The sequence below is a fragment of the Thamnophis elegans genome, chromosome 4 (assembly GCF_009769535.1).
Source record: "Thamnophis elegans isolate rThaEle1 chromosome 4, rThaEle1.pri, whole genome shotgun sequence".
NCBI classification, from domain to species: Eukaryota; Metazoa; Chordata; class Lepidosauria; order Squamata; family Colubridae; genus Thamnophis; species Thamnophis elegans.
The window spans coordinates 94091039-94103787 of record NC_045544.1 but is presented as its reverse complement, the minus strand read 5'-3'; the positions used below and the strand labels follow the sequence as shown (position 1 = coordinate 94103787).

Sequence of the window (12749 nt, the reverse complement as noted above, 5' to 3'; positions counted from 1 at the left end):
AGCCATAAAATTTTGTTCTTAATTAACTTGGATAGGGTACAAATCATGCATTAATGTTCTTAATTCTTGTTATGGATTCATTAATTTAGTAATGTGATTTGTAGCCAGGTTTCCATTTGTTTGTATGCGTGCTTTTACTATGATTTAATTAAATTTTGATGAAGCTAGATAAGCTAGTTTAGGGTACACATTTATTATGTGGCCATTTATATAACAAAAGAAGTTGCTTTTGGTATCATGGGCATCTGTACGAAGAGGAAAGGAAAGAGAAAGAGAAGGGGAAAGGAAAAGGGAAGGGGAAGGAGAGGAAAGGCGAAAGCTGTTGTTTAACAGATTTAACAGAAATTATCCATTGCAACTCCTCATAAACATTTATGTGCAACAAATATATTTTTTATATTTTAACCAGATAAAAATTATACAAATTTTGGGAAAGAAATAAAGAAATTAGAGAAAATTAGGATCAACAAAGAATTTAGAAAAAAGAAATGTATATTAAACACTGTTAAAAAAACTGCAGGCTGCTTCTTTAAATCATTTTTTTTCTATTTTCTTTCTTTTACCTATATCTATTCAACAAATATATTGCTTTCTCAATGGAAGACTGATATTGGTGCAAAGAGTTATGCTTGTAATCAAAGTGAAAGGAGATTATTGCATCAGTAAAAGAGTGTCATTTGGAAATGGATTTACTTCAAAATATATATAAATTCTAAAATTTAGAAACAAACCATAAATATAGAAACATGTGTATAATACAATACCCATTTTTAAACCCTATTTACAGTACAACCTGCCCAAATCTAAAAGGGCTTTGGACAACAACAGAGAAAATAACTAAATCAGAATCAGAACCAACAAAAGAATTGTTTCACTTTTGTTTGGTGTGTCTATGTATGTGTGAGAAAGATGGGGGGAGGGGGAGAGAGAGGGGGGGGGAGGGAAAGAGAGAATGAACCAAGTTAGGCATTTTGAGAATTTTTGACATGCTAAGCTAAAAAAGCCTGATCTAGCAACCTCACCAGATTGATTATGGTGAGCTCATCCCAGTTCTCTCTTGAATATTGTCATCTGGTAGGACTTAAGAAGCAAGCCTTTCAATAGCTATGCCTACCCTATGAAATAGCCTCCCCCCTAAAAAAGATATGGAGGGTTCTTGCCATTTTTGCTCCACAGAAGACTGAAGATATGGCTCTTCCTTCAAGTGTTGGGTCAGGATGGAAGATGAGCACTGTAGTTTGTTTGGTTTTTAAGAAGGCAGTGTTATGATGCTGAGTTTCTAGCTGACGGGGGGAGGGTTGCGCATGTGTTCTTGTTAGCTATCTAGGGCTGTTTTATGTGCTACTGTATAGACAAGACATTTGCATTTTTCAAATACATAAATGGTCTGATAGCAGGATAAAATATAATGGAGTCTGGAATAATATTCAGTATAATGTATGCAAGTGTTTAAAATGAATTGAGATCATCTTTCTCTTTCCTTCCATCCTCTGGCATAGATATGAGGGATTGTGGAAAGGCTGGAAAAGTAATGGAAGGGAAAGAAAAAATAAATAATTTGGGGACAGGAGAACTATTGGAAATTTATTTTAAAAAGAGTGACTTAATTCAATGACAGGAAACCTAGAAAGAAGTATTTGAAATACCGTATTTTTCAGAGTATAAGACGCATCTCTTTCCCTCAAAAAAGAGGCTGAAAATCTGGGTCTTATAAACTGAATACAGCATTTTTTGCCTACCGAAACCCTGCCCCTTGACCAAAATGGCTGTGCATAACCTTTAGGAGGCTTCCAGAGTGCTCCTGGGGCTGGGGAGGGCAGAAATGAGCGAAAAACGGGCCATTTTGGGAGGTCTGTAGAGTGCAAAAACTTTTTAAAAAAATTTACCTCTTCAAAATCTTGGTGCATCTTATACACCTAGCGTCTTATACTGCGAAAAATACAGTAATTCAGATACCCTGCCTTAAACAAATTCACCATTACACGAAGGTCAGAAATTTCTTTTACAATGTCCAAGGTTTTTCTGTTTACATACTATAATTAAAGGTACCTTCCTAAAGTCTGTATAATTCCTGATATTCCCCACCACCACCATCTGTGGAGCCTCAACAATAAGCAGAAAAAGTGAAATGGGGGGTATATACTTATATTCAAATGTATATTTGAATGTAAAACATTGTTAACCATTGTCTCTTATTAATTTCTGTCTCAGACAAAGACTAGAGAAGAAGTTAGTATTTTATTACAGTAAATCCCGATAAATACACATTTTTAGGTTACCTGTGAGCAAATTTGTATTTGGTTTGCCCTATTTTTAATCTATCACACAGGAATACAGGGAAAATAAATACAGGAACATTGCAACTAATAGTTATAAATACAAAAGTTAGTCTATAGCAATTTAGGGCTGATTAGTACAGCCTTGAAGATGTGCAGGTCCTCGATGTACAACCACAATTGAACACAATATTTATGATGCTAAGTGAAACATTTGTTATGTGAGTTTTGCTCCCTTTTACGACCTTTCCTGCTGCAGTTGTTAAGTGAATCACTGCAGTTGTTAAATTGGTAATACAGTCATTAAGTGAATCTGATTTCCCATTGTCTTTGCTTGTCAGAAGGTTGCAAAAGGGGATCACATGACTCAGGGACACTGCAACCATCATAAATATGAACCAATTGCGAGGAGGAGTCACGACGATATGGACGTGCGTTCTCGATGCTCTGAGACCGCAGCCAATACTTTTGCCGCTGGGTGGTCCAATCGGACCTAAACCGTTCCAAAGAGATGGTGAACAGGAAGAATATGTCTTGCTGACCTCAGGGATATCGCAAAATCCCTGAAAGAAGCAAGAGAAGTTCTTTAAGCTGGCGACAAAAAATCCAGCCAAGGCTGACGAATATTTAGAGCATATAACAATAAAATATGATGAAGAAATTGAGGATGTCTCTCAAGTGCAAAACTGGATGGTTGAAACTCAAAAAATCGAAGTGGAAAATGAATATAAAGATATTACACCTGGTGATATTTATGGTGATTGGTTTGTCTCTGAAAATGGAAAGAATGGAATACTGAAAGAGGAATTAAATGGAGAAGAAATCTATTCCAGAGGGCAAGATACAGAAGAAGAAAAAACTAAAGAATCTATGGATTTAAAGAGAGAAATTCTATTAGCAAAAGATTGATAACATTGCTGACAATCAAAGATAAGCTGAATAAGGAAACAGAAAGAGGGCATCAAGATTACATGAGAGATCTTATAAGCAAGGAGTTGCTAAGAGAAGTCTATACTAAGGCGACCAAGAAGATGATTAGAAGACTGGCACCATAAATGGCAAAAGATATGAGACTGTTTTGTTCGAAAGATACAGGTTGATAGATGGAAGAATATAATTTTAAACTAGTTAAACTTAGTAAAATTTATTAACAATAGATATAGCTTAAATAAATAACTGATAATGTTACTAATGTATACAATTTGTAGTGTTATGATGGGTATAATTGGATATGAATATTGAATGGTACTCATGTAAGGGATGGGAATAATTGGATATGAATATTGAATGGTACTCATGTAAGGGATGGGTATAATTGGATATGAATATTGAATGGTACTCATGTAAGGAAGGTTAGCAATCTCTTTGGATTATACAATAATAATAATAATAATAATAATAATAATAACAACAACAACAACAACTCCGCCGTTGCCGGTCCCAAGCCCGGATGAGAAAGGAGGAGGGTTGGGGTCAGGTTGGCATCTGGTCCCGTAAAAAAAACCCCGCCAACCCATACAATATGGTGAAAAAAACAAATAAGAATTCCATACCGCATCGGTCGTCGCGCGGGTTAACAAGGGCCGCGGCGGATGTTGGGGTCCCTGGACATCCGTCGACAAGTGGGCTACAAGTGGACCAGCCAACAAAACGACAAGAATATAGTGCAGATGAAAACCGTGCCATAATGGCCTGTTACTACAACTCAGAGCCAGAAAAAAGAGGCTATTTAAAGCGAATGTATGAATTATGGAAACAACAATATCCAGATTCAAATGTTAGTGAACAACGACTAGCAGATCAAAGGCGATTTATTATACGGAATAAAGTGTTTAGTGAAGTTGAACATGAGGAAATTCAGGCAAATTGCAAAACCCAAAAAACAATATCACAAGCGGAAATAACTGATATTCAAGACACAACTAAAGACATTATAGTAGAACTCCCAGAAGAAGCTCTCGGGGAGGAAATAACATCACCACCACTAGAACCAGTTATCACTGAACCAACTGATGAACTAACTCAAAAACAAAAAGAATTGAAGGATAAGATCATGGAGCATTTTCTGCTTAATGAGGAAAGGCAACGTTTACCATCACTAAAAACTGTGCCTAAGAAAAATTTGGCCCCTATCATGAAAATGGTTAATGCAGTGTTTTCAACAATTGAACCGGGATCCATCTTGGAAACAAACCAGTTAATGTACAGCGCAGCTGTAATAGTCACTAATGAACTAGGCATTAAAATTAAAGTACCTAGTCACACAACAGAAAAAGCATCAAAGCCAAAGTGGAAAATCCGTTTAGAACAAAAAATCAAAAATTAAGGGCAGATGCTAGTAACTTAAAGAACATGCATGAGCAACGGCTTAAAAACAACAAAATCATAGATCGGCTAATCAGACGATATAGATTGGATACAAGAAACATCAATGAAGCTGTAGAGATTGTAAAACAGCAGATAACAGCAACAGCTAGAAAAATTGAAAGATATGAGGCACGAATCATCCAATATAAACAAAATCAGCAATTTCGATCAGACCAACGGCGTTTTTATCAAAGTCTTAATGTAAATGGTGACACCAAAAGTGAAAAACCAGAAAAACAGGCCACAGTTGAATTCTGGAAAGAATTGTGGGAAAATGCAAAGGACTACAACAAGGAAGCAAACTGGATACATGACTTTGAGAAAAGCATTGGCAACAAGCAAATGCAAGTATTAGAAATAACAACTGAGATGGTCAAAAATCGAGTTAAAAAGGTAAAGAATTGGACATCACATGGAAAGGACCAATTACATGGTTTCTGGCTCAAATATCTGACCAGTTTACATGCAATATTGGCCAGGCAACTGAATGAAATTTTACAAAAGGGCCAAATTGATGAATGGTTGACAACTGGAAAAACATACTTGATTCAGAAAGATGCAGCTAAAGGAACAACACCTGAAAACTACAGACCAATAACATGCTTGCCAACAACCTTCAAATTACTCACAGGCATTATTGCAGATAACATGATGGATTATTTGGAAACAAACAACATCTTGCCAGTAGAGCAAAAAGGCAACAAAAGAAGGAGCAGGGGCACCAAAGATCAGCTTCTAATTGATAAAATGATATTAGAAAATTGTAAGAACAGAAAAACGAACTTGAATATGGTCTGGATTGATTACAAAAAGGCATTTGACTCACTGCCACATAGTTGGATCATAAAATGCTTAGAAACAACTGGCATTAGCAAAAATATTACATCCTTTACTGAAAAGGCGATGAAACAATGGAGAACTGAGTTGGCAGTAGGGAATGAGATCTACGGAATAGTTAATATCAAGCGAGGAATTTTCCAGGGTGATTCACTTTCACCTCTTCTCTTCATCATCACAATGATCCCACTATCAGTAATCTTAAAAAAAATGAAATTAGGCTACCAAACAGCCAAAGAAGCTGAAAAAATTTCACATTTACTATATATGGATGATTTGAAACTCTATGGAAAGTCAGAAATAGAAATCCAATCATTGACAAACACAGTCCGAGTATTCAGCACCGATATTTCAATGCAGTTTGGCATGGAAAAATGCGCCACTGTATCCATAAAAAGGGGCAAAATCACTGCATGTGAGGGAATTGAAATGCCCAACGGCAAATACAAATACTTAGGCATTCTGCAGTTGGATAACATCAAGCATGGAGAAGTAAAAACTATTGTCAGGCGAGAGTACACCAACAGAGTTAGGAAAATTTTGAAATCTAAATTGAATGGTGGAAATACAATCAAGGCCATAAATACCTGGGCAATACCAGTTATAAGATACACAGCTGGTATAGTTAACTGGACACAAGCTGATTTGGACCTTTTGGACCGAAAAAACCAGGAAACTAATGACAATGCACTACAGTTTACATCCACGTGGTGATACTGATAGACTGTACCTGCCCCGAAAATCAGGTGGCAGAGGATTATTACAAGTGAAGCAAACAGTTGAAGAAGAAAAACATGCACTGGCTGATTATTTAAAAGAAAGTCAAGAACATCTATTAATCGAAGTAAAGAACAAAAATCTACTGAAGGCCCAACAGACGAAACAAGAATACAGAAAAGATGTGATAAAATCAAGAATGGAGAGTTGGCAGAACAAAGCACTGCATGGCCAATTTCTGGAAAAAATAAAAGATAAAGTGGACAGTGAACAAACTTGGTTATGGTTAACAACAGGTTCATTAAAAAAAGAAACAGAGTCACTAATCCTGGCTGCGCAAGAACAAGCTATCCGCACAAATGCCATTAAGGCCAAAATCGAAAAATCCTCTGATGATGCCAAATGCAGACTTTGCAAAGAAGCTGATGAAAGTGTTGATCACATATTCAGCTGCTGTAAAAAAATCGCGCAGACTGATTATAAATTGCGGCACAATTCAGTAGCACAAATGATCCATTGGAATTTGTGCAAAAATTATAATATTAAAACAGCAACAAACTGGTGGGAACATCAGCCTGAAAAAGTCACCGAAAATCAGATGGTCAAGATCTTGTGGGATTTCCGTATACAAACCGACAAAATACTGGCGCATAATACACCAGACATCACACTGGTTGAGAAAAATAAGGTCACAATCATAGACATTGCAATACCAGGTGATAGCAGGGTCGCCGAGAAGGAACATGAAAAGATCACAAGATACCAGGACTTAAAAATCGAAATTCAACGACTATGGCACAAACCAGCAGTGGTAATTCCAGTGGTAATTGGCACACTGGGTGCTATTCCAAAAGCACTGGAATTACATTTAAAAAAGTTAAAAATTGACAAAATCACCATCAGTCAAATGCAAAAAGCCGCACTGCTTGGATCTGCACGCATATTAAGAAAATACGTTACGACGTCCTAGGCCCCTGGGTGGGGCCCGACTAGTAACCAATGCCAAATCCGGTGAAACAACTGGCCGTTGTGATACAATTGTATAATAATAATAATAATAAGTTGAACTGAATTTATTAATTGAAAGCACACAAGAATTTAGCCAAGACATTGGTATACAGTTTGGAATTGACAAATGCGCAACAATGGCAACCAAAGCAGGCAAGGTCATAGAAGATGAGAATGAAGAAATGATAAAGGCAGTAAAACCAGAAGACGGCTACAAGTACTTGGGGATATTAGATTTAATGCATAATAAAGTCAAGGAATTAACTTCAGCCAAGTACATTCGACGAATTCGCAAGATATTAAAATCCAAATTGAATGGAAGAAACATCATAAAAGCCATAAATACCTGGGCTATACCTGTGATTCGATACTCTGCAGGAATAACTGACTGAATCCAGATGGAGTTAGACAATTTGGACAGAAAAATAAGGAAGCTTATGATAATGAATCATGTTTGCACCCTAAAAGTGATGTTGACAGATTATATCTACCAAGAGCAGAGGGTGGTCGAGGAATCCTACAAGTAAAACACAGCTTGAATGATTACATCCAGAAAAGTGAAGAACCAATGATTAAGGACGTTAATAAAGGAGACCTTTTAAAGACAACTAAGTCAAAAGCTGAATATAAGAAAGAAGTAATTGAGAAGCGAGCTGAAAATTGGAAAAACAAAGCTATGCATAGCCAATACTTGAAAAGTATTGAAGGCAAAGCTGACCAAAAGCTAACTTGGAACTGGTTAAGATCAGGAGCACTGAAAAAAGAAACAGAAGGCTTTATTTTGACAGTTCAAGAACAAGCCTTAGCCACAAACTACATGAAGGCAAAAATTCAACATGTTACCACCAACAGCAAATGTCGCCTCTGTAATGAGAAAGATGAGACAGTGGACCACTTGATCGACTGCAGCAAAATTTCACAAACTGACTAACTACAACGCCATGACTGTGTTGCTAAGATCATTCACTGGAAATTGTGCCAAAAGTTTGGATTTGAGTACAGCAAAAACCACTGGGACCATCAGGTTGAAAAGGTTTTAGAGAATGAGAAAGTCAAGATCTTGTGGGACTTCAGAATCCAGACTGACAGGCACTTGGCCCACAACACACCTGACATAACATAAGTTGAAAAGAAAGAAGTATGGTTCATTGACATTGCAATACCTGGAGATGCACGAACTGAAGATAAACAGCAAGAAAAAATCACAAAGTACCGGGACTTGCAAATTGAAGTTGAGCGACTGTGGAAAAAGAAATTGTGTGCTGTCCTGATTGTAATTGGAGCCCTTGGAGCAATACCCAAAGGGCTACCTCACTATTTGGAAATTTTAAATTTATCAGACTTGAACATTCTGATTCTACAAAAAACCACCCTATTTGGAACAGCTTATATCCTCCGACGTTACCTTAATAGTTCCTAGGTCCTTGGTTAGGACTCAAGCTGTTAGGTAGCTCAAGCTGTTGAGCTACCAACCAGCCCCAAAGGCTGTGAATCTCACCAAAGATTAACCATGCAACAACAACAACAACAACAACAATAATAGAACTAAGTTAGATACAATTAAAGTTTTGATTATTAAGGGGGAAATGTTATGATAAAGGATATAGTCAAATAAAGTAGGAATAATAACAACGTATATATAGATATGGGTATAACATAAGGAAACTGGTGACACCTATAAATATTTGAGTTAAAATACTTAAGTTAATATGAATTATGTTTGTTGACTGTGGAAGAGATGCACGAAAGTCTTTTTGTAACCAACTGATAAACTTTCTATAGCATGTAAAGAAGGATGTTGTATTTGTTTTAAATTAAAAAGTAATTTTTTATTAAAAATAAATAAATATGAACCAATTACAAAGCATCTGAATTTTGATCATATGACCATGGAGATGCTGCAAGAGTTGTGTAAAAACGGTCATACCAGTGAGTCACTTTTTTCACTTTGGACAGTCACCAAATGAACTGTTGTAAGTCGAGGACTATCTATACTTTTATCCTATCCTTGCAGTGTCCCTGCTACAAGATTGGCAGAGTTGTTGCCCATACACAAGGGCGATATTTTTCTAAATAAAGATGATGCTAGAGACTTGTGTTCTACTCTCCTGTTCTATTCCTGCTCCCCATTTTATAGTTTTAAAATTAACACAATCTTTTAAAAAATCTTTAAGAAGTCAAACTGGGGAAAGATTTTTGGAAGCACCAAAGATATTTCTGCTACATTTAATCCCTGGGTTGCCAGTTTATTGACAAATTTTCAGAATTCTCTATTTGAATTTGATTTGTGAGACCAATGTAAGCAAAGCAGTGTCATACAGTTTCTGAGCAAACAATCAAACACATTTGTTCTTCTAGTGCAATAGGTGCAATCTACTTTATAACTATTTTTTTCTGAAATGACAAAAAGTCAAAACTTTTAGGAAATCTATTTGTGGTAATTTCACTTCTTGTTGCATGGGGCTGATATGCTATATATTATCTCCCCCCCCCCCTTTGCCTAAATCAGAATGACATTAGTGGGATTTTTTTTCCTCCTTATCCTCTAATTGGCTTGACATATTAATAGCAAATATAATTGTACTGGATCTCTCCTTCCAATTTGAATCCTTTTACAAATGATTATGTAAAAAAAAAATAACAAGCATGCATCATAACTTCATTTTCTAAATCTACACCCTCAGTAGTTCATTGTGGCTGAGAAACATAACTATATCATGGTATATTCTCAAGATTTTAAGCAGACCTCTGTCCTGAACATAATATCCTGCAAGGCAAGTTTTTATGCACTGAAATTTTCCTTCCAAAAGAGAAGCATATCTTTATCCTGTCTGTTGCTCAAATAGGGCGGGAAATCATTTAAAATATAAACATAAAGTTTCCTTGAGGTGGAAGCAACACAATCTCTGCTTGCATTTTAATAGGATTCCTGCATAATTAATGTGAGGGTTGAGTTTGCTTAGCTCTTCCTCTCTAGCATTCCTAGCCTGCACATTCAAAATAACAGAGACCAGCTTTCATTTTAGTTGTTCAGGAAACCTCAGTGTTTATCCATTCACAAATAAGGCAAGCATATTGGTAGATGCAAACATGAGGCCTGGCTTAGAGAAAGCAGGATCTGTTCTTCATTCTTCATTTCATTTTCAGTTTTAGCTTTCCATCATTATGAGTCCCTTCAGGGAATAGGGTGGCCTACAAATCGAATAAATACCAATACCAATTATATGGAGCTCGCTCCCTAATTAGTTGTAATGAAGTTTACACATCCTAACTAGTAAACTAGAGCAAGGTCTAAAAACTGTTTTGGTGAACTATCTGCAATAAATATGTGCAAAGCCAACATATATCAGAATTGCAGATTAGTTAGTTAAAGAATGTGGATAGCCTTCAGTTTTTATTTTTTTATGTATATGCCTGCAAAGCAAATCATAATTACAAGAGTAACACTGAAGTTTATTGAGACTTATGGACAGAGGAGTATAAAGTACAATGCAGCATCTGCATGTTTTGGAGAGTTTTAGCCAGTTTTTGCAGAAATCAAAATGGAATACTTAAATGAAGTTGCTTTTGGCACCAGTGGTTATATTTTATAGTCTCAAAACATAACTATAATAGATACTAATTTTGTGTGGTTCTTATTCCATTTTTAAAAAACCAAATACAAGATACAAGTAGATGTACAAATAAATATCCTTACACATATGAAAGCATTATATTAAAGACATTATATTTGCAGAAATAGACTTTATCTGAACCCAGTTCATATAAGAAAACTAAAGATGAATCAGAGACATGGCCTCAACAGTGTGCTTATTTTAGTCCGACAGATGACTTAGAATGAGTTACAGCTGTTCAATTCACTATCAGGGAGTGTTATTAGGAAGTACCAGGACTATAAGGAAATATTAAATGAAAGCCATCCCTGATCCAAGTTTCTTATCAGTTGCATCCACCCAGTTTTTCTGTCCAAGATATGAAGTGGCTATGCTTTCTTTTAAGATTTATGATTTCTTTTTTAAACTACTATTGCCAATTTCAGTTTCCTCTACACTTTTTTTATATCAAACAGAGTTTCATTTCAAATTATTGTTCTAACAATCTACTTTTTCCTTGTTTGCTTCCTTGATAATTCAAATGCCTAATAAAGTTAATATAAATATTATTTACAAATTGTCATTGAGCGCAGTACAATCCAGCCACCCTGATCTATCTTTAATAAGAAGTTGAAAATAGCTCTTTCAAGAACATTTCAGTAATCTCTTTGGACCTGTCAATCAACTTTATCCTCCTCTCTTATCTTGCCTATTATCCACTCGCATTTTAGGCACAAAGTATATTAATTTCTCTTTGTTGATCATTACCTCAATGGAGCCATCATATTCTATTTTGTCCAGGACTGGTTTATAGGTTCTTCTTGCCACTCATAATGCTCTTAATAATCAGCTCCAAATCTGTAATTTCAAGATATATCTCAATTTTCTTGATCTTCCTCAATTCCAAGTTTTACCATTGGAAAGTCCATTGAATTAACTGTTTTACATCTATTATCAGTAGCTCAAATTTTGCAGGCTAATATAGAGGCAAACTGCTGCCCATTTACCTGGAAATAAATTTCATTAAACTTTTATTTTACTAGAATATATTTATGGATTTCCCTTTAATGTCTCAAGTTCAAAAGGCAAAATATAAGGCACTGTTATTTCTTGACAATTACATCTGAATCTTTCCAAAATGGATGCCCTCCATCTAAATTTCCCATAATTTTCAGCCACTTTGGCCGACAGCAAGGCTATGACTACATGGATTGGAAATAATAATTTATTCCAGCAGTTGCCAAAAATCTACACAGATGTGTCACCAAGTGTTGAGCCAAACCAAGTTTTTACTTTTACCTAAATCTGTACTTTGGGGGAGGGGGGAGCAAATCAAACTATGTCTCAAAAGTACTGTTTTGACACCTAGTTACTTTAATATTAAGGCTACCCACAAACTGATAACTAAGGTAAAATAAAAACCAAACTACACTGCAATCTTGACACACCTTTCTATCCTTTGTCAATCTGATGCTTTTCAAATGAGCATGTAAGACTGCACTAGATAGCATTATAAAATAACGTTTAGAATATGTTTAAATTGGAGGATGGAGGAAAACGCACCCACCCCTGTACTTTCATTTCCAAGGAGAATGATTAGAAAGGCTGTGGGTGCCAACCTTTTTTGCTTCTGCACATGAGCGACAAGCTAAATATTTTGCCTTTTTTTTGTTTGAGCAATTCTTAGTTTTATCCTGCTACAAGTCTAATTCTCAGCTTCTGGTGACCTCAGGGATATGTCCTTGTGATTTTCTTGGGAACGGTATTAAAGTGGTTTGCTACTGCTTTCTTCTAGGTTGTGTCTCTAACATATCTTTGGGATTTCCTCTCTCGGCATAGCACTGACCCCGCACAGCATCTCCGCCAAGGTCAGCTACGTGCTGCCACCTAGCTTGATCAAACTATAGGGAACCAGTGCAACCTCTTCCACTTGCGTATCACTTCAACTACA

At 36.0% G+C, this 12749-nt stretch overlaps 1 long non-coding RNA gene across 1 annotated transcript in view; it reads right to left on the bottom strand.

The window, feature by feature from the left end:
- The window catches only part of LOC116508510, a 58802-nt gene extending 47151 nt beyond the window's left edge, over positions 1–11651 (bottom strand). Inside the window, exon 1 of the long non-coding RNA XR_004255353.1 lies at positions 11567–11651. This is a non-coding gene — a long non-coding RNA (uncharacterized LOC116508510). The remainder of the gene's footprint in view (positions 1–11566) is intronic.
- Positions 11652–12749: the final 1098 nt, after the last annotated feature.